We start from the raw sequence: 23,953 nt of genomic DNA, 5'->3' as shown, positions 1-23,953 counted from the left end.
TACTGTGGGATTCAGTGAATTTGCCCTAGATCTTTTCAGTCATGTGCAGCAACAACAAGTGGCAGTGGGTACAAACTGGAAAACAAGATCTATCTAAACATTCCAAAAAGCTTCCAAAGGGTGACAGAGCACTGAATCAGGCTGCCCAGTGAGGTTGTGGCATCTCCTTCTCTGGAAACATTCAAAACCCACCTGGATGTTTTACTGGACAACCTGCTGTAGGGACAATGCTTTAGCAGGGGATTGGACAGTATGATCTCCAGAGTTCTCTTCCAACCTCTACAGTTTAGTAACTCCATGAAAGGAGTGTGACTCAGACAAAGGAGAGCACCATGCTAAAACATCATAAGTAGGAATGAAAGGAAGGGAAGTGAAAGAAAACAAGCATTAGCAACATTCCTGACAAGGAAAAGGAAAAAATTTCTGTATCTGTCCTGAAACTCTATTTATCCTTTTGTATCAGTGACCATACATTCAATCACGTAGTCTTCCCTTGATCATCAAGTGTCTATTCAAATCTAAATTGCTCTGTCCAAATGCAATCTGCATCTGTGTCTCCAAATGTTTTCCTGATGTGATTAGAGGATGGGTCCTATACTATTAAACCACTCCTCAAACGAAAGGTCTGAGTAAATCCTGCAGGTTTTTCATGAGACCTTTTCCCACAGCTCAAGCAGTCCTGACAGAGATTTTGCTATTGCAAGAGGTAGCATTACCATTTGGCAAGACACCAGTAATGCTTCCTTATCATGGATATCGCTTCAGTGGATAGTGAGAGATCAGGGTGACAGCAGGCTTCAACTTAAAAATGCTATGGCCCTGGGAGTGTGGAGTAAGTATCATCTGCAGTACAGTTTGTCAGAGTTGTCAGTACTACCTTTAACTTGTTTCCAGCATCAAGTAATATCTGCAAAGGAATCCCACAGCTTTTAAATGTTAAAAGGAGGAAAAGGAGGAGGAAATGAAGGAGTTAGAAAAAAGATAAAAAGGCTTTTTCCCTTTAAACTTTCTCTCCCTTGTACCCTTGGATGTCCATTGATCAAAAGCTTAAAAATATTGTAACCTATTGTATCAAGTATTCAGTTTTGTATAGTCAAATACAGTCATCATGGGTCTGAATAATTGCCTGGATAATGTTCCTTTTCATTGTGAGATTATGATCATATAATTCCACTACTATTAAAGTAACGTGTTGCTTGCACTTGCACACAGAAATTCAGTGGGATAAGTCTCTTCTGTATTTTCTATATCTACTGCCTCCTTTTACCTAATGTTATGTTGTGTTTACAGACTAGAATGTTTTTGATGTTTCCTGCAAGTGATCTTATAGCTGGCATAAGAAAGTACAACCCAAAGTAAAAAATCCCTTTGCCAGGCAAACAAAAATGTATGTTACTTTTTATGTCTTTAGATTCCTTTTATTTCACTTTTTATACTCTATGTGTGGCCTCAAGATGTTCAATTTTAGCTAATGAGTTTTGCAGGCAGCATCTAGCAGTACAGGTTTACATCAATTTTATTTCTATGCCCATATTTCTGTAGATGTTAAAAGTTTTGAACCTGTCTTTGTTTATATCATTATTAGAAGACACAAAAACAACAACCTACCTTTTCTTAATTTGTCTGAGTATTTGTCTGAGTATTCACTAATTGCTATTAATTAGATTAGTACAGCAAATTAAAGCAGAAAGGAGTCACAGTTTGTTCACGGGTAAATTACAAAAATCAGTGGGTTGTACACTATTTGCATTTTAATTAAATCATGAACATTTAACACCATGTGCAGGAAATACTGATGGTTTCTGGCTTCATTTAAATTTAACATTCATCCCATATAATTTAATTTTGATAGAATTTTCACAAGTGAATGCAAGTACAGTGTAAGACCTTTTCTGGTATGGACTGAACATATATGTTCACACCACACTAAAATTAACAGACAGTTCTTTCCCGTGAAGTGTAGAATAATCCTAAATATGCACCAGGTGATACAATAAACTGATAGTGTCATGAAATAAATTTTAAAATAGCCTTTGATCCTTGAATATCAGATGTAGAGAAAATCTCATATTTGAAACACTCCAGTGCATAAAATGATGGTTAATGTTAAACAAGATGAGTGCCTTGCTTTAGGGTTCCTGTATTGTAAATCTGATAGAACTTTTAGTCACCTGGTATCCATGCTGGAATTCAGAACTATATTTTTAATATGCTATCTCTTTATATAATACATAAGGGAAGTTAAGGATCTCTTATGTTAATTCACAGTAAACACAATACATCAACAAAGAAAGAAGTGCCCACTGTCCAGACTTCACACCACCAGCTGAGGTTATTTCAAGCCCAAAGTTATTGTAAGAGACCTCTAGACTTTCTTCAATGTTTTTTCTTTTTTTTTAAATGAGTACCAGGAAAACATAATTCCAGTCTTTTCTGCAACAGCAATAATGAATATTTCAGCCAAAAGAACACAGTTCTCTCCTCAATATGATGGAAATCGAGCCTGTAATCTTCCATTTCAAAAAACATACTTAATCACTACTGATATTTCAGACAAGGGGTGTACTCTTACATATCAAGCTCAAGTTAAATTTGAAACTAAAATTTGCAAGCAAGTTCTTCATCTGGAACCATTGTTTTAGGCAATTGTCACGGAGTTAACGAGATCAATTTACGCCCGTGACAGGGGGCGGTAGGCCCCTGCCCTCCCCTCCCCAGCCCACAAAATGGGAAGGAAGGGAGGAAAACAAAAACAGCAGCAACAATCTATTGAGGAAAACTTATTTTACTAACTATATCGAAATGCAAGATAACACAATATAATACAATCTGATTGAAATTGAGACTAATAAATCAAATAAAATAGGAGAGAGAGAGTTCCCGAGACCGATTCAATCCTGAAAAGCTTGGAACGGCCAGGAAAGCACCTCCAGCACCCACTGCCAGGCAGGAAGAGACCGCCCCACCCGGAAGGGCCAGATCCCAGGACTTCTGTAATGCACAGGGATAGGTGCCTGGAATTGGAGCACTAACACTTTAACTCCCAGTACACTACATGATGTTTTGATGCGGAATACTGAGAACCAAAAACAAAAAAACATAAAACCATGACAGCAATTGTCTTAAAAATCTTTTCTTCTACGATATTCATGGAATATTATTATTTCATGAAGACTGGAAAAGAGAGACTGAGGAAGTTAAAACACTCTCTAGCCAAGTATTTGGTGGAAGTGAAGAACTTGATCCAATCTGCAGTTCTGAACTGGCAAAGAAGCGGACGCTGTTTTGTTATTAACACAGCCTAAAGCTGACACAGTAACACCTAGAGACCCAAACTTCTCACTTGGATGAGTCAAGACAGACTCCTGAAGATATATCATTTCCAGCTTGCCTTCATACAACTACTTGATGGGTCAAATTTCACAATCAGTAAAGAAGATGACACAGGATTTTGTTTTGCAGTACCCATTTACACTCTTGGATGTTCTGAGACTAGCCTACATGCTCAAAAATGTTGTTTTTTTTTTTTTTTTACCTTAACACACTAAGGGAAATGGGGGAAAAAAAACAAACAGAGTTTGAAAGTAACTTCTGCATGCTTATGGTGTAGTGATTCTCTTCTGTTCTGCAGAGGAAAGCTACCTGAGTCAAACATTTAGAAAACTAAATTGTAGCACACAGCTACACAGATGCATGCTGCACAGCTTTGGCCCAAGCTCTGTCTCCTTGCTGCCATTCTCATTGGTGTGTAGCACACACATCATACAGAGTACTGACTTTAAAAGAATTCAATAAAACAAATGTCAATACTAAATAAATCCTATTGCCAACAATCTGTCAGGAAACGTTCATCACACTTCTGGTAATGTTCAAAACAGTTACTGCACAATGATGAATCATAGCTTATATTGTACACGTGTTGATCATAAACATTTATCAGAGTTTGACAATTTCCACAGCGTTGAAGAGACACTACAGTTTGTGAAGAGAAAGTCTCTGTTCTACAAAGAAAGTAGATTTCTTGACTCAAAAGTAAGTGCAAAACATGTTTAGCATATGTGAGGTGGTTTCACAGCCTATAAAAGAAGGATGAATCTAATCCTGATGTAGCATAGAAGTGTATATAGACAGACGTATATTAATTGCACTGTGCTCTGACAATCTTCTTTTATTGTACGCTTATTTTTATACATGTTTTTTAATAAATCTTTTAGTTTGTTTCCCAAATAAATCAAACTGCATGGATTTCATAGTATTAGTGCCAAGGTAAACATCATATTCTTTCCAGTGTGTCTTACTGATGCAACTTTGATGGTAATGAAGACTTGATTACGGTGTGAATGGGTACAAACACAGGCCTTTATTTTCCCAGCTGGTAGGGTCCCTGATTAGGTAACCTTACTGGAATAATGCTGCCATATGCTTCAATCATAGATGTTAAAACAAAAACACTGAGATCAGCATACAGAGAGCACAGTAATTAGAATAAAGTTTACTGTTGGCTGGTGTATCAATGTTACCTTTGTGACTGAATGAGTGGTTTAAATGTTTGGAGAAGAATGAAGTATTACAACAACAGAAAAAGAAGCTTAGGAGCTTAGAAATTTTGAGTGTCATGCTCCTCTTCCATTCCTACGTAACATCATGCAAGATTTCGTTGGTTGTGAACTATATTATGGAAAATTAACAGATGATTTAAAAGAGCTCAGGTATATCTTAGTGATTTTGTAATCCTCTATTATATTTCCTTTATGTTTCCACTGTGTGCTAGAAACAAACTTTGCACTATTGTTGGGAACTGAGAGAGCAGCTAGATGGGCTACAACAGGAGCTGTTCTCCCTTTTCATATTTGGTGTCAGGCTCTAAACATCAGATTATTCTTTTATTTATTTCTTTTATTTAGATCCTTACACTGATCCAGAGCTTGCTACAGTATTGTTCTCATAGACCAGAAGTGGTGAGAATTCAAAGTCTTTGTGGGCAAAAGATAATAATATGCCGTGATGCATTCTCCTCAAACAATAAGTAATCGACCACTCTATTATTTAGGACAAAATATAAATAGTCTTAGTATTCATCATTGGCAGATTTAAAGTGCATCATCACAGTGCAAAGTCAGAGGTTCAGTTATTAACCAAGACTTGCTCTCTGGCAACTTAGTTATATGAAACAACATTTGTAAAAAAATCCTTTGGAAAATTTCTCCCTTCTTTGGAAGTAAGAGCTCAATCTAAGATATCAGAGATTGAAATTTAATGACAAGTATGACATTTTTTTTGTTCTGTAGTTGATTAAAAAATGCATTAGGAGTGCTCATGTCTGCTATAGAAAAGTCCTTTTTAATGATGCATGTGTTTGAAATTAGAGTAAAAGAATTTCAGGAGGCAAAATGAAAATGTGGCCTCATAAAGAATTAGTACAGTAAATCAAGAAACTGAAGTTTGTTAACCAATTACTAAGCAGGCTTTGAATCATCTCTGAAATCAGAGAGAATCACAAATCATTCTGGAATGCAGACTATACACTGAGATCTCAGAAAAATTATATACGAGACTGATCAGATTTTAAAAACTCTTTAGACTCAATCTCCCTTCTGAAAAAGGAAATGCTCACAGTAGCGAGGTGAAAGATCCATATTACTTAGTCTATTTCTCTCTCAGCAACTAGAGAAAGCAATGATTTAGTAATTACTCTGGTAATGAGCTAAAATGCATTCCATGTGAAAAAATACATTCTAGGATTTTGCCTGTCACAGCTGAAAAGTGTAAGCTAATGAAACCTGAAGTGATAAAGTGTTGGAAAAACTCTTTTTCCTTCTTTTCAATGGGATGGAAAATGAGAGAATGTTGTATTTTAGGAGGGACATTGTACATGTCCTCAAGTGTTTCATCTTCCATATGAAAGGTTTTTCCATACCTGTGTGGGTTTCAAATTATTTCATTTATTATAGCATCAGACTGTACAAAGATATTGAAGAATAAGTCATGCCTGAAGAACTTGTAAACAGAAAGCATGAGATGAGAATCAAAGATAAATATATGCTGTTTGTTTTTACAGATGAGGAAATCACATTCAGAGAAATTGGGAAGAGAACTTATAAATTACTTAGAAAAATTCATCATAAATGGGACTTAAGTAGAAATAAAACTATTTCAGAAAATATCTGTAGCATACTTTCCTGCACACGAAGAAGCCTGAAGGTTTTTGACAATTGCTTTGCAAAGTTTATGTAAAGGAAATACACGGATTAACTTTGAGAACTATCAATAAGGTCATGATTTATGACAGGTGCCATAAAAATTACATGCACAATTACACAAAAATGCCAAGACCAATGTTAATCATATTCAATTCAATTTTTATTAAATGAAGAATGCAGGTTTGAAGTTTTTGTAGGACATTTATGGAAAAATATTAGAGAACATAGGTAGTTTTGTGAGTAACTCCTAAACCGACGTTGAGTTATTGTCAAGGTGCTGTTAGGTGGACTTTCATAGCCTGAAAGCCATCCTTCTAAATTAATTCTAAACATCATTTGAAACTTTCAGTTTTTTCATTGTTTTTCTTTCACTGCATAAATGTTCCCTTGAGATTCATTTAAGATTTCCATTAAATTTATGAAACTGCATTATGTTATCTCAGGGACGAGCGTCAAGGAGTGAACCCAGACCCTCCAGCTGGAGGGTAACCAGCCACAGGTCACCATGTTCTGAAACCAGGACAGCACAATGACTAGTCTAATAACTTCTTCCAGTCCTCCATACTGTCTCCGTTCTTTAGGAAGATAAGAAATGTAACACAAATCTTGCTTTTCCAGAACACATACCAGTAACTTATCACCTGTTATCATTTCTATTCCTCTTGTATGCTCATCCCTACTGATGGAATTCTACATGCTATGTGACAGAAAATGCAAAGCTATTTTGTCACAAGTAAGGTAGATATTTCCCAGAAATGGGGATGCGTAGAAAGGGCCCAGTTGCAGCTGATCATACCTGTGACTTTCAGAAGACATTAAATATCTCAGGGCCTAAGGCTTGCTGTGATTCTGTAGGAGAGCTGTTTGAACAGTAATGAAGGTCTATGTTGTCTACCTGGAAGACACTCAGGAGAAATGTTGTCTATGGCATGAGCCAGCTTCTTCAAGAAAGGCACTTAGACTGAGTTTCTGGAATAAAATATTTTGTATGAAGTGTACACACACAAATATAGATAAATTTCATATAAGATGTGTAGGGGGTCAGGAAGATTAAGAGCAATAGGAAGAAAGTCAGATTGAAAGTGTAGAGAAACTCATAAACAGTAAAGCAAATGCTGCAGATGAGTGCTAAAAGCTGGTGTAACTCGTGTGTAAAGTGTAGTGTCACAACACTCTTTTTACTCACAAACTGATGTTCTATTTCTAATAAACAATACTGATAAGGATATACACCCACCGTTTGTGCCTTAACTGTTGTGTCAATATGGAAATACTTTTCTGGAAGAGGTCTGTAGGTTCTGTACAATGATATACGGAGAGATTTCTTCATCTACCAAATAATTCTTCATGTTAGCATGGAACCATGCTGAAAAAAAAATAAAACAAAATAAAATGAGAAACTATAATTATATGTTTTTAAACATTATTTTGTAGTGTGAGCTGTGCAGCTAAAGGTTTTCTGATAGCTTTAGTTTGCATGTAGCACACAAATAGTTTTTCAGAGGCCCTGGCTATGAAGAGTAGTTTCTCCCTTTTATCCAGTACTGACTACTTAGAAAATTGCCTTCAACAGCACCATGTTCTCAGGTCAGGCTGCTAACCTGTTACAACTTTTATCGTTTGTATAATGCTATTACCTCCTACCACCAGTGTTCTTTTACAAGTCATTTTCTTTTTGATGAGCCTGTCTTTTACTTACAATGCTTTTCCTTCTTCAGCAACAAAATAGCTTTGATTTTTCACATTTGAAATTATTATATCTCATGAGAAAAATATAATTTTACTTAGTGCTTCCACCTGGGTTTGTGGAATGAAAAAGCTTGTAACATTGGACAAGGATAACAATTACAGAAATTACAGTGTTTCATATTGTATTTTTTTAAGCTGCATCGTAGAGGTTTAATTTTTCTGTTGTCTTAATGTCAAACTTCATTTACTAATAAATTTCACTGTAGGAAGAAAAGAGTTATGAGATCTGTTCTTAGCAGCAAGAAGAGTGCTAATCAACTGCAAGCTAGTTCTAGTTATATGCAAACATTTAGAGCAGCCTCATCACATGGAAAGTATTCATGGACAAGCTACTCTTCTCAAAGAATCTGTTTCCACTGTCAGAATCTAGTGTGGATAACATGTTTGAAAAGGCTGAGATAATCTGCTGCACAAAATACTGGTGTATGTTTGCTCCTGTTAAGATTTTAAGACCCGACTGTCTAAGATGCCGAACTGGAATGCTTGTATGTTGCATGAATTTTCAGAAAGAACATCAGTTCAGAAAGTTTTATCACATTGCATTTTCAGTCTACATTAAGAACCACTGTAAATGACCTCTAAACTCTTGGTTTCAATTCATTCTGTTTAACATTTAAAGTATAATCTGAAAAATCTTGTAAAGATCCTTCACAATGCAAGATCTGAGCATTTACACTCAGATCTTCTTTGTCACTGAAGTGAAAATTGCGTTGACTTTCCATAATTTTTCTCATAGGAGTTTTGATTTCTTCTTGTAAGATGAAGAAATTGGCTTTAAACCTTAATCAAACATTCTTCTCATCTCAACTAAAAAGTGAAGCACTAATTTTAGGAACATTTCTCTTGCTAGTATTTTTATACCTCACACTTTTACCTTAGAACATTGGTTATTCAAGTATGAAAATTTGTACAATTTTCCAGTATTGATCAAGAATCGTTTAAAAACTTAACTATGCATGATAATGATAATTGCTCACTAAGAATGACATTTTTCTTTATCTAGTTTTGGCATATGTAGTTCCAGAAATATAATGATGTGCCAGAGCAAGTCATTGGAGGATCTTGGAGATTTCTGGAGGCCTGAATCACTGCACATACAAGCAGACGTTAGGAGACTGTAACTTGCTTGTGCCAAAATATAGAAGGTGAAAGAGAGGACTTATATGCTTAATGGGGAGCCAGACTCATATTAGAGAAGCATGGTGAAGGAGAAAATACAATAGAAACAGTTTGCAAGGATAAGTCTTAGATGAAGGCCAGCCACATCCTGGGTTGCATCAAGAGAAGTGTGACCAGCAGGTTAAGGAAGGTGATTTAAAGTTCAGGGAGAGTAGATTTAGGTTAGATTAAAAAAAAATAATCTGATACATTGAGAGTGAGAGTGGCGAGGTACTGGAACACGTTAGCTAGTGTTGTGGTTGATGCCCTGTTCCTGGAAAATATCAAGGAGAGGCTGGATAAGGCCCTGGGCAACCTGATCTAGCTATGGTGTCCCTGCATATTGCAGGGGATTTGGACTAGATGGCCCTAAGATGTCCATTCCAACTCTAACAATTCTATTATTCTGCCCCTCTACTCTGCTCTTACAAGTCCCCACCTGGAGTGCTGCATCTAATCCTGGGGCTCCCATCACAAAAGGACGTGGAGCTGTTGGATCAGATCCAGAGGAGGGACACGAAGATGATAAAAGAGCTGGTGCACCTCCTCTGCAGGAAAAGGCTGAGAGAGCTGGGGCTCTTTAGCCTGAAGAAGAGAAGGCTTCGGGGAGACTTTATATAGGCCTTCCAGTACCTGTAATGGGCCTACAGGAAAGCTGGGGAGGGACTTTATAGAAGGGCGTGTAGTGACAGGATGAGGCGATAGGGTTTTTAACTGGAAGAGGTTAGATCTAGACTAGATATTAGGAAGAAATTTTTTATGGTCAGGTGGTGAGGAATAGAGGCCAGAGAGGTTGTGGATGCTCCCTCCCTGGAAGCATTCAAGGCCAAGCTGGATAAGGATGTGAGCAATCTGGTTTAGAGAAAGATATCCCTGCCTTTAGCAAGAGGGCTGAAACTAAATGATCTTAAAGTTTCTTCCAACCCAAACCATTCTATGATTTTATGATGCAATAGAACCTTTTTCCATGCGAAGGTAACACATCAGAGCAGGCTAATAGAAAGGGGATGGAATCTCCCTTGAGGGACAAGGCCTGTGCAACATGATGTCACTGTGCTTGGACTGTGTTGAAGGATAGAATGTTGGCACAGGTGACATCACCGAATCACAGATTGTCCAGGATTGGAAGGGACCTCAAGGATCAAGAATCTCCAACCCCCCTGCCACATGTAGGGCCACCAACTTCACATTTAATACTAGACTGGGCTGCCCAGGGCCCCATCCAACCTGATCTTGAACACCTCCAGGGATGGGGCATCCACAACCTCTCTGGGCAGCCTGTTCCAGCATCTCACCACTCTTTCTGTAAAGAACTTCCCCCTGATATCCAACCTAAATCTTCCCTCCTTCAACTTAAACCATTTCCCCTTGTCTTGCTGTAATCTACCCTTTCAAAGAGTTGATTCCCCTCCTGTTTATAAGCTCCCTTTAGATACTGGAAGGCTGCAATGAGGTCACCCCGCAGCCTTCTTTTCTCCAGGAAAGATGTCATCAAGATGTCACTTCCAAAAATTATACTGTGATTCTATATTACTGTTTAATGAAAATCGCTGAAGAGTTTTACAAGCATTTGTGGATTATTCTGATGAATTGTTACAGTTTTGTATGCATAAAAAATGTTTTGCCTCTTTTATTATATGAGATGGAGGCATGTCCCAAGAATTGATTACATAAAGGATAACACAAAGCATATTTGTATGTACATATATATGCATTTAGTGTTCTGACTGCACACTATTAAGGAATACTACCCTTTTATCATTAAAGTAATTGAGAAATCTTATGATAATCCAAATTCTCTCTAGCTGCGAATGCTATTGATTTTCTCTAGTTAACAAAGAGAAGAAAAAAATGAGAATAGTGTTCCACTTTATGTACCTGTAGCATCTCAGCTTTGATTTGTAATGTATAAGATTTCTGAGTGACAGATAATTAAGACATGAGAATATCAGGCAAAATTATTCAGGAAATGTATTTTGGTCTTCTAATTAGAATTGTAATACTTCATTTTTAGCATATGTCAATGAAAATTCTTGTTGTATAACATGAAGTATGTTTCCCCCTTAGGCTAAAACTCTGCATGCACAGATTATTTTAATATGCAAGCTATCTTTCAGCATATGTTGACCTTTAGAAATAAAAAATCAATACATTGTTTCAAATAGCCTGATATCTACTAATACGCAAATGAGTCACCAATTCATGTCTGACTGCTGTACAGAAAGGCATATCTGAGTGATATAGTAATATAGTAGCATAGAAGCTTAGCTAATAAAATAGTTTAGGTAAATATATATGTATCCATACTTGAAAAAACAGAAGTGATTATTTCTAAGAATAATACTATTCCACTTTGACCAATAATATCCAAATATGGAAGTGGCAGATGTTAAACAGAAAGAAATGTCTTACAAGATGTATTTTTCTCCATGATAAAATATGTGCAGTAAACTCAGAATGTTATTTGTAAATGTACTGCCGTCAATTTATTTTGCAATAATTTTCTCAGAGTTTAGCAAATTACAGAATCACAGAATCACAGAATCACAGAATTGTAGGAGTTGGAAGGGACCTCTAGAAATCATCGAGACCAACCCCCTGCCAAAGCAGGTTCCCTACACCAGGTCGCACAGGTAGGCGTCCAGGCGAGACTTGAATATCTCCAGAGAAGGAGACTCCACAACCTCCCTGGGCAGCCTGTTCCAGTGCTCCGTCACCCTCACCGTGAAGAAGTTCTTACGCACATTCGTGCAAAACTTCCTATGCTGCAGCTTATGTCCGTTTCCCCTCGTCCTGTCTCCACGTACCACTGAAAAGAGACTGGCCTCACCGCTATGGCCGCCACACCTCAGGTATTTATAAACCTGGATCAGGTCCCCTCTCAGTCTTCTTTTCTCAAGGCTAAACAGACCCAGTTCACTTAGCCTTTCTTCATAGGGGAGATGCTCCAGGCCCTTCACCATCTTTGTGGCCCTCTGCTGGACTCTTTCCAAGAGATCCCTGTCTTTTTTGTACTGGGGAGCCCAGAACTGGACACAGTACTCCAGATGAGGCCTTACCAGGGCAGAGTAGAGGGGGAGGATCACCTCCCTCGACCTGCTGGATACGCTCTTCTTAATGCACCCCAGAATGCCATTGGCCTTTTTGGCCACGAGAGCACACTGCTGGCTCATGGCCAACCTGTCATCCACCAGGACGCCCAAGTCCCTCTCTGCAGAGCTCCTCTCCAGCAGCTCATCCCCCAGCCTGTATTGGTGCATGCAATTATTCCTCCCTAGGTGTAAGACCGTACACTTGCTTTTGTTGAACCTCATCCAGGTTCTTACTGCCCAGCTCTCCAGCCTGTCCAGGACTCGCTGAATGGCAGCACAGCCTTCAGGCGTGTCAGCCAATCCTCCCAACTTCGTATAATCAGCAAACTTGCTGAGGGTGGCCACTATCCCCTCATCAAAGTCATTGATGAAGATGTTGAACAAGACCGGACCCAGCACAGACCCCTGGGGGACACCACTGGTTACAGGTCTCCAGCCAGACTCTGCACCACCAACGACGACCCTCTGCGCTCTGCCAGTCAGCCAGTTCTCAACCCACCTCACTGTCCACTCGTCTATCCCACACTTCCTCAGCTTTGTTATAAGGATGTCGTGGGAGACAGTATCAAATGCCTTTCTAAAATCAAGGTAGACTACATCTACCGCTCTTCCCCCCATCCACCCAGCATGTGACAGCATCATAGAAGGCCACCAGGTTGGTCGAGCACGACCTCCCCTTGTGAACCCATGCTGACTACTCCTGAAAACCTCCTTTTCTCCCAGTTGTCTGGAGATGGTATCCAGCACAAGCTGTTCCATCACCTTTCCAGGGACGGAGGTGAGGCTGACAGGCCTACAATTACCCACATCTTCCTTCTTGCCCTTTTTGAAAACCGGAGTGACACTGGCTATCCTTCAGTATTCAGGGACCTCCCCTGTTATCCAAGACCTCTCAAAGGTGATGGAGAGCGGTTCGGCAATCACCTCCGCCAGCTCCCTCAGCACACGTGGATGCACCCCATCAGGTCCCATGGACTTGTGGACCTTAGTACTGCCTAGGCGCTCACGCACGTCCTCTTTCCTGACTAAAGAGAAGTCTCCCATTCCCCAGACCCTCTCACTAACCTCCAGGGTGTGGGATTCCTGTGGGAGTCTTTTCACTGAAGACGGAAGTAAAGAAGGCATTCAGTATCTCTGCCTTCTCAGCATCCCCCGTTACGAGGACCCCCCCCTCACTTAGTAAGGGGCCCACATTCTCCCTAGTTTTCCTTTTGCTGTTAACATACTTGAAGAAGCTTTTTTTATTATCCTTTATTACTTTAGCCAGATTCAATTCCAGGTGGGCTTTAACCTTCCTCGTTGCATCCCTGCAGGCCCTGACTACATTCCTATATTCTTCCCAAGTGGTCAGACCCTTTTTCCACATTTCATGGACCTTCTTCTTTCCTTTGAGCTTGCGCATGACCTCCTTGCTCATCCACACAGGTCTCCTGCCACCTTTTCCCGATTTCTTGCTCACAGGGACGCACCAATCCTGAGCTTGGAAGAAGAGCTGTTTAAATGCTGACCAGCTCTCAGAGCCCCCCTTACCTTCTAACATCCGAGCCCATGGGATAGCTCCAAGTAGGTCCCGGAAGAGATCGAAGTTGGCTCTCCTAAAGTCCAGGGTAGCAATCCTACTTATTGCTTTGCTTCTTCCACTCAGGATCTTGAACTCCATCATCTCATGATCACTACAACCCAAACTGCCCCCAACCTTTACTTCCTTAACAAGTCCATCCCTGTTAGTGAGAATAAGGTCCAGTAACACCCCTCCCCACGTTGGTTCCTCCACCACCTGCATCAGAAATTACAGAAGGACTTGACTTTTGAAAGCTGATACCTTCACACAAACAAGACTGAAAGCTCTTTGTGTGAAAAGGAAAATAAACCTAAATAACATTTTCTCTTCCTCCATGATCTAAGCATCAAGTAGCCAATTTACAGCACAGTTCATCAACCTTGCAGTTTCCTTTTGTGCTAATTTTCTCCTAAAGTACATGTGATCATACGAGCCACACTTTGAATCCCCTCTGTAAAAGTATGGTTACTACAACTCCTAGTAATTCAGAGGTAAAAATTAAGGTATATTTTTCACGTATTATGGCTATCCCCACACTTCAGCACTTCAAACCCACTGCCTTACCTGTTGGATCTATCTAACATACTTGCAGAATTAAACTGGATCAATTTTAGAAAAGTGCTTAGCAATTTAAATACACACAATTCAACATCTCTTCCAAAAAAGTTGTTTTCAATTTTCTTCAGGATGTGCTGCAAAACACAGTAAAGATCTTATATGCTCCCTAAGAAAAACAGATTATTTCTATTTCAGAAAACAACCTTATATATTATATAATTTTATATAATCTTATAAATCTATTTCAGATTATAATTTTACTTATTTGATGAAGAGACTCTTGGGGTTTTTTCATGTCCAATTGTTTTCATTATATTTAAAAATAGTGAATATGATATTTTCTTCACTTAAAATGCAACTAAAAAAAAAATTCACAAGTTTTTGTTAGAAATAGCCACCTTAAATGAAAAATGGTTTAGTGGCAGATACATGAGTTTTCATAACATGACACAGTGATAACAGAACTCCACCCTTTTAGACTTGTTATGTTAGTCATAGTGTATACTGTTGAAGCTTCACTTATCATTTTACAAATATTCCTCCATGTTCTTTTCAGGAATAGAAACATGTATTACTTCCACAGCTGTTGAGAGGTAATGTTGGAGCATACTTAAAAAGTCAGGTTTCACTCCACATCACTGAGTGTGGAATATAAATGTGATAATAAGATGAAAGTAAGAATATAAAACTGGAAATTGAAGAACAGTGTTTTTAATTATGAAATATATTTTCCTCAGAGTAAAGCTTCCTATAGCAAGAGTAAAGAAGGAGTTGTCTTAGCTTAGAGGTTGGCCAAGTAGTAGTTACCTCAGCAGTTTTTGAGTTTGCAGTGGTCTCTGTGAATAACATAATTTCTTCATCATTATGTTGACTCTTCTTCCTACACATCATAGATACACATCATGTAAATATGAAAGACACCAGGATCTGCACAGTATGGTCTTCTGTGACTGTATCATACACAATACAGGTACATCAGCTTCTCTTCAGCTACCCCCTGGCTGAACAACATGAGGCCTGTTCCCTGTAAATGTCCTTCTGCAAAGACAGGAGAGATGAGCTCTCAATGGCAGTCACCTGAGGCTGAGTCTGCTTTAAGTAGACTTACACTGAACAAAATCCTGAACTGTGAACTAGGGAAAATTTGGCATTAATTGGAAGTTGGACTGTATGTCCAATGAGATCACTTCTACTTCTAACTTCTTATTGGTCAAATATACTTATTTTATTTCACTCTTTAAGGAGTGTATTTCTTTTTTGAATTGCTTCTTTACCCATTGTAGAAAAAGATAACATGGTAATCAAGGAGTGGAAAACTATATTCTAGGAGATGAAAATATAATATTTTCTTATTAAATAGAAGCATTTTCAAAATATTGAACTCTGAATAGTATCTTTTCAAGTAGTCTGTGGTGAGCTAGATTCTTTCTCCAAGAAAAGAAAGAGTATCTCCTCCGCTCCTTTCATATAGTATTTATTTGCATTATTTTTATTTGAAAATCTTTTCTGTTTATTTGTTTTGTAATAATTTTGAACAAGGATTGCTCCAAAAATAATCCCTCCTGCTTAATTATGCTTCTCTGTGACACTAGAGGCAGATGTTGGTGGCATGGCAGTAGAGATTGAACGTTACTGCCAATATTCCATTTTTTTTTTTTTTTCCCGTGACACAGATGACAGCAGTGGGACAATCTGACAGAATGGCATCTGACATGGAAGTGCATGTGGAGCAAAGCTGCGTGATTGTATTCCTCCATGCAAAAAAAGTGGCATCTACTGACATTTACTGACACTTCCTGAACATTAATGAAAGTGAGATTGTGGATGTGCGCACAGTGAGTCAGTGGGTGGTGTGTGGTAGTGGTAACGGTGACATGAAAGACAAGCAATGCTATGGATGACCACACATGGTTTTCACACCACAAAATGTCTTGATAAGCTCATCCACACACACTGGAGGATTAAGATCAGGTCATTGTGCACAGAGCAGAATACTGGCTTCAATGTATTGGATATGGTGGTGGCAACATTGAAATGTCATAAAGTTTGCACCAGTTGGATCCAACAAATTCTCGCATAGAAACACAAAGCAGATTTGTCAGGACTTGTTGAATCAATATAAACCTGAAGGTGACAGTTTCCTGGATTGCACCATTACAGGTGAAGAGATGTAACCACTATGAGTTGGAGTCAAAATGATAGTCATTGGAGTGATGACATGAATTTCACAATGAAGAAAATGTTCAAGATGCAGCCCTCAGCAGGTAAAGTGAGGTACACTATTCGTGGGATAAGAAAGGGTGATCCCTTTGGATTCCTGTGAACCTGAAGTGACCATCAATTCCAACAATTACATTGTAACAATGACTGAACTGAAGCCCAATCATCCTCTGTCAGTCCAAAGAGCAAGACAACTTTTATCTTGCTACCTGATGACTCCAGGCCCTATGCCAGTTTAAAGACCATAGATCACTTTGCCAGTCTTAGCTGGACTGTCCTACCACAGTGGCTATATTGTTTGGATTTGGTGCCTTCTCACTGCTATCTGTTTGAACCAATGAATTATGGACTGCATGGGAATGTTTTCCTACCAATTATGTCCCCATAGCAGCTGTGAAACAGTGGTTCACCTCTTCTTTTTCAGGCTTTTTCAAGAAAGGCAAGCATGCTCTGGTGAAAATGCATAGCTAGTGCTGGTGTCTATGCAGAAAAACAGTGTTTGTAGTTGAGAATTTCCTCTATCAAATAAGTTGATTGTACTCTTTGTCTCAGTTGTAGTTTCCATGGATATAAATTTCCATTTCTTTCAGAGTAACCTACATAATTATTACTCTGATTCAAATTGTTCTCTCCAGAGGCACAAATCCAATATTTTAATAAGTTTTATTTAAAAAAAAAAAGAATGTAATGTAGTTTAATGTTATTTTCTGGATTGTTTCTCACTAGCCATTCTCTCTGGCTGTATGGTTGTAACAAATAAAAGGACTGCAGCTCACATTATGGAACTTGTGTTTTTCAGTAACACATTGATAAGTTATAAACGTATTTTAATTGATAACCACATCAACACAACTTACTCTTAAATATGAGTTACAGAGATAATGATAGTATTATGTATGAAGTTGTAGCTTAACATTAGCAAGCTGTACAGGTTTGTGCTTCTATAGTTAGGACTGCTACTTATGTTCACCTATCTATGCAACTCACTAATGCATTTTCCTATTGTCAAACATCACTTATGTATTCTCCTCTTACTTCACATATCACTCAAACTACTAGACACAACATCTTGCTTTCTTACCTTTCTTACACGTTTATTTTGCTGGGAATATCAGGCTATCTCACTGAAATGAAAACTGCCTCTTGTTAATATTGTAATAAGAACAAGGTTATGCAAAAAAAAAAAAGAAAGAAAAGAAAAGAAATTGAAGACTATTTTTTTCTGTAAAACAATGAGTCAGGGGAATAGAAGTGAAAAAAATTCTGTTTCGTTCCACTCAAACTTTGTTGGTAGTGCAAGATGTAAGTGGATTATCCAGTTTGTTGAGAATTATTCTGAAATAGATGATACCCTTTATTTTGTATTGCTTATCTTTGAAATGTGGTCTATCCATGTACATACAGATAATTTTAAATGTTCTGAACTGTTCAGAAGACAAGAATTGGTCTTCTTCCTGTTCTGGAAGTGAGGTTTGCTCTCCAAAAACACCCAACACACTCAGCATCATGGAACTCTTCAGCCTGGAGAAGTCTGAGGGAGGATCTTATAAATGCTTACAAATAACTAATGAGCAAGAATCAAGTGGGTGAGTCCAGACTTTCTTCAGCTGTGCACAGTGAGATAATGAGGGGCATTAGGCAGGAAATGGAACACAGGAAATTTCATCTGAACAAGAGGAAAAGATTTTTGCTTTGAAGACGACAGAGCACTGAAACAGACTATCCAGAGAGGTTATAGTTTCTTCTCTGGAGATATTCAGAATCCTCCTAGATATTTTCTTGGGCAAGACTTCCCTACTATAGGGAAGGGTTCTTCAATCCTGAGAGCAGTAAGAAGCAAAGTGTCATAGGGATGACACAGATCACTACTGAACAGATCAAGTGAAGGCCCTTCTTTAGCAGTGCCTTTACCTGTATAGCTGGACGTTGTATCCCTGGATGAGGTAGTTAGTACAATTTCAGCTAGCAGTGGTGCAGGAAGGGCTTCTCTGAGACCTCTTTCACAGGCTCATATCATATAAATTCTAAACAGAATCCACTTCAAAATGTAAGAAAAACAGTGGATATTACTGCAAGCGCACTACTTCATATCTTTCAAAAGCAGAGACAGAAGGATAACCCTGATGACTGGAAGAAGTTACCTACATTGTTGTCCTGATTCTGGCTGCAATAGAGTTAACTTTCTTTCTAGTTGTCTGGTATGGTGCTGACTTCTGGAATTAGGACGAGAATAATTTGTATAACATATATGTTCTAGTTATTGCTGCAGCGCTTGCACTAAGTAAAAGACTTTTTTGCTCATTTGGCTCTGCCAGTGAGAATGCTGGTGGTTCATGAGGAGCTGGGAAGAGAAAGAGTCAGGACAGCTGAATCATATCTTTAAATCATATAGTTGAAGTTGTCCCATATCACATGGTGAAGTGGTGAACAATAAAAGTGGGGGAGTTGGTGGGGGTGCACTGATGGATGGAGGGCAGGCACTGTTGAGGGAATGGTTAGGCATTGTTTAGCAGGTAGTGAAAAACTGCATTGTGCATCACTTGTTTTGAATATTCTTTATTTATTTTTTAATTATTATTCATTATTTTTCCATCTTTTCCTGTCCTATTAAACTGCTTTAATCCACAGTTTTAACTTTTATTCCAGTTCTCTCCCTATCCCACTGAGGGAGGGAAGTGAATGAATGACTGCATGGTGTTTTGCTGCCTGCTGGGTTAAACCACAACAAATGACATGGCAGCATGAGAAGCAGAAAAGTCCTTGACTTCATAAGCACTACTCAGCAAGAACTAAAGCTATAAACAATACTTTCATCAAAATCCAAAACACAGTACCATATAATCCATAGTAAAGAATAGCGACTGGGATAACTAAACAAGCAGATTACCAAATAGCAAATAAGTATAATTTTGCAATCTGAGTTGTTTATAGTTTTAAGAAGGTGAAAAAAAAAGAAAAAAAAAAGAAAAACAAAAGAACTAACAGTAATCTCCACCTATCTAATGAGATAATATTTACTTAATTAACAGAGATTTTTAAGAGGTTTTAAGAGGTTTAAGAGGTTAACATTGTTAAATTTGTGACAGAACTAGTGCAAGCTGCCATTCCAGGAGAAGACACAGTCACCACCAAAGGTATGCACACTGAATGGTGTCCACTAATAGCTTAAACAGTGCATAGCATTTTGAATTTTGTTAATTTGGTCTTTTAGATACTAATTGATTAACATCATTGCAATCTTTACTTCCCCACATTTTACACAGACGTACATACTTAAGCACAGAAATGAACTGATAGACATATATATCTCCAAAAAGAGTTTATAAAAAATTTTTGCTTGAAAGTCTTTGTAACTATATGATACCCAAGGGAAATGTAGAATTCTTATGTGATAGGGCTATCTCAAGTGGAAGCTTTAGCTTTTTTGACTTACTTTTATCACATAGAAATTATTTATATTAAATTTTTTAAGTAAATTTTGCTTGGAAAATTGAAAAAGTTGGAAAAAGGAAAACATACAAGCAAGTACAGTTTTCATATTAGCATGCATGGCTGGAGAATTTGATGTGAATTAGATAAAAGTAAGAATACACTTGTCTTGTTTGATTTCAAGAGGCTTTAAAAGGAGATTATCTCAGTCCTTCCCCCTCTTCTTCCTTTCCGAATATTGATTTCTAATCCTTTTCCACTGAGAAAATATTACACTGTATGATGAAAAGTTCTAAAGGAGGCAACAAGAAGTGGAAAGTTCTTGCTGTGTTCTCTCTCTGCAATCCAGTACACAAAACATGTGGCATACTCCACTCCTTGCTGTGAAACTTCAAATCTTTGCCCATCATTCTGTTCTTATTTAGTTGGTGAACAGCATGAGAGTTAATGAGTTGATATTTTCCACCACATGTCCTGAATGAGCACTCAGGATGGTTATTTAACAATGGGAAAGAATGACAATGTCTATCCCTCTAGAGTCTTTACATTCCGGTCTTTAAAAGAAAAGAGCACAGCCTTCTTGAAAAAAAGACTTCTTATATGTTTATGAGTGACTGACTCCCCAGGTACTCATACGTGCTATTGCAATGTGTAGTGTTCATAATATTATCTTTTATCTTGTTTGGTAAATGGCACCGAGATAAAAAAAAGGGCAAGAAAAAAATTATAAAAGACTAGAGATGTACAACAACTCTAAGTTTTAATCCAAATACTGTATTTATAATTGCATATCAAGAAGTAGGTCTCCACTTGGTTCTCTGGAATCAGTAAGGGCAAGAGGAAATAAGTACTCCCATCATATCCAGTTAGAGAAAGAGGAAGGCAAGGGAGCAAAATATATAGTGCATTAAACACTATTTGTTTATCCACCTGCCTTCTTTTTGTTCACCATTCAGAGATTAAGGAATATACACATGGTATATTAAACATTCTAGAAGAAAGTTGCAAGGAGCTATCTTTTTCTAAGCATTGTTGATCTCCTTTTCTAATTACAAAAATAATTAAGAATTTGTGACAGTTCTGTTTTGAATTAAAGGCAGAGAAATTATCTGGAACACGTAGAATGCTCTGTTCCACAGCCTACAACATGCTTTTGAGAATTATTTTTATACTATCTTTTTGCTCATTTCTGCAAATAGCTTGAGTTCTCCTGGGTGTAGTGATAACTAAAAAGTGAACCAACTTACCTTTTTGGTTCATCTGAGAAACAAAGGAATTCTAAACTTCCCAATTTATAAATGGGCATACTTCATTTACTAGCTCACAATATTAGCTAGCCACCATGTGATATTAGCTAGCCTATACAGTGATAGTAGGAACTCTCTGAACATAAAGTATGTTTCTAGAGAGGGATTAAGCACACTGTGTGAGGTAAAAAAAGTGATGAAGGGAATAGGTTGTTGATTGTTGTTTAGAATTATTTCTGGATAATTTTTTTTTAGTTAAAAAGATCAAAATTTGCTCTAAATCTATAGTTGGCACGTAGCAGCCTCCGCTCAAGTCTTCTCTATAGTACACTTCCTTTCCTTGATGGTAAAACGTAAAACTTAAGTAAATTCCTGTGGCAACTTCTTTACTGTGGCCTTGAGATCTAAATAAAATATATTTCCCTGTCAGATGCTGAAAACAGTTATCCAGGCAAGCTGTTGTGCTGATATTGGAACTGAATGGTAATCACAGCATGCTTATGGAAGATACACATAATTTTGTTGTAGATCCTCCCCAGTTTCCTAGGAATATCTTATTTCCCCTGCTGCAGTAAAATAGAAAACTTACAAAGGCAACGCCTATTTATCCTTGTGAATGTCAAAACTCAAAAATAAAGTTTATGAAGTGATTTTTTTTTTTAATTAGAACAAGTAGCTACTAATCATCTGAGCAAAAGCAAAATGAGGATTAACTATTGATTACTGAAAAAGAATTGGAGAAATGATATAAAAAAAGAAAGATATATTTTTAATGTTAGTTACTGCATAGTTCGGAAGGAACTTGTCTGTAGTAATTTAGGAATGGCAGGGAATTTGTTGTCTTCGAAGAGAATTAAACATTCAGTTTTTCTAGAGACTGTTACACCTCATTATGTCAGAAGTAGCATGACATTATAGAGAGCAAATAGTTCTTTACTCAGCTAAAGATGTATTGACTGAAGAAGTGTGAGTCTGGCAATCATGTGCAATATATATTGATCAGGTGCTGGAACAGGCTGTCCAGGGAGGTGTTTGAGACACTGTTCCTGGAGGTGTTCAAGAAATGCTTAGATGTTGCAATGAGGGACATGGTTTAGTAGGGAAATATTGGTGGTAAGTGAATGGTTGGACTGGATGATCTTGGAGACCTTTTCCAACCTTTGTGAATCTGTGATTTTGTGGTGGAACAGACATAATCTGTAAAACTTGCTTTATCAGCAGTACCATGGCTGTGTAGAAATGCTAACGAAACTTACAGTGGATAAACTTATCTTCGAGATGAGGAATAATCATAGAATGTCTTGGGCTGGAAGAGACGTTAAGAATCATCTAGTACTAATCCCCTGCCTTGGGCAGGATTGTAAAGCAGTTAATCAGGCCATTGATCATGCAGACTGTAGTGAATTCTAATCAGCATGTGCCTTTTTCTGCTCTGGTCCCTAATTTTTATCCACAAGCTGTCAACCTGACCAAGTTTTTCAGAGTCAGATCTTTGCAATCTATTCACTTCTTAACATAGAAAACAACCTCTCCTTCCCTGCCTGTCTCTTCCAAAAACTTTGTAGTCCTTCTTGGATAACTAAAACATCTATATGTTATACAAATTATTCTCATCCTAAATCCAAAATCTTGTAGTCTTTAATCACAGTGCTCTAGATGTGTGATTTGTCTCACTACTTTCCTGTGTTACCAATTAGGTCACAGTTTTTAATTACGCCATAGCTTCCAAAAACTTGCTGCTTATTTCCATGATGCATGCATTGCTGCTGTGGCACTGGAGCTGGGGTATGGGCAGTATTATCTTCTTCAGGCTCATATGGGACAAATCTGAGGTTTTCTCTGCTGCTTCCTAAAGTGAATGCTCCTTCTCTGACATTTAGAAATAGATTCCCTATCCCCATCACATCTAGCTTAGACACTTCAGATCTCAGAAGAGCCTTAACATACTGGCAGAGTCAAATCATTTCAGAACATAGGGTCTTTCTGAATAAAATATTTCATTATTGTTTAAATTATTATACTGACTTAAACACTCATTTACAATGAGATATCATTTATGCCTTTACCTACACCACACTTTCAAGTCAGTGAAGGTAGAATTAGACTTACAATATTTGCAACTGTTACTTTTAAATCTTTTGGCAAGTAAATGTTTTCTCCTCAACTTTTACATTTATTAATGACCTCAAGCATAAGAATAAAAAAATGTTCCAGTAATATTTTTTCCACCAGGGATTTAAAAAGAGTATTTTATACATTGAAACTGATAACTCTGGAGAATCTAATCACTTTATCAGAATCCATCATACATAAAGTAAGAATTCATATTTTGCTTTTAAACCTTTCAAATGCTTTCTTACACACATAGATTTTAACAGAAATACATGGTCCTGGAGTTTTCTGACATAAATACAATTCTGTAGTTTCTAATAGGATTTAATTGCTTTACACTAATCTATCAACACTATTTTTACTTTCTGAGTAAAAAAGAATGCTAGGTCTATTCTGAACGGCGAATTGGTTGTAGAGGTGGGATGTTTGCATTTTCAGTTTTTCATTTGAAATCTATAATTACATCAGGAATTTTTTTTTCATTTGAGACCTCACAGTGCTTAACATTTCAGCATCTCAGTATCTATTTAAATTTTGATAGATTGTTATCATTATTCAAGAAAAAATTGTTATCATTATACAGGAAAAAACACTTGCCTTCCTTCCAGAGCACAGATTGCAGCAAGC

Source organism: Meleagris gallopavo, chromosome Z (genome assembly GCF_905368555.1).
Source record: "Meleagris gallopavo chromosome Z, MGAL_WU_HG_1.1, whole genome shotgun sequence".
NCBI lineage: Eukaryota > Metazoa > Chordata > Aves > Galliformes > Phasianidae > Meleagris > Meleagris gallopavo.
This window is presented reverse-complemented; position numbering follows the sequence as displayed.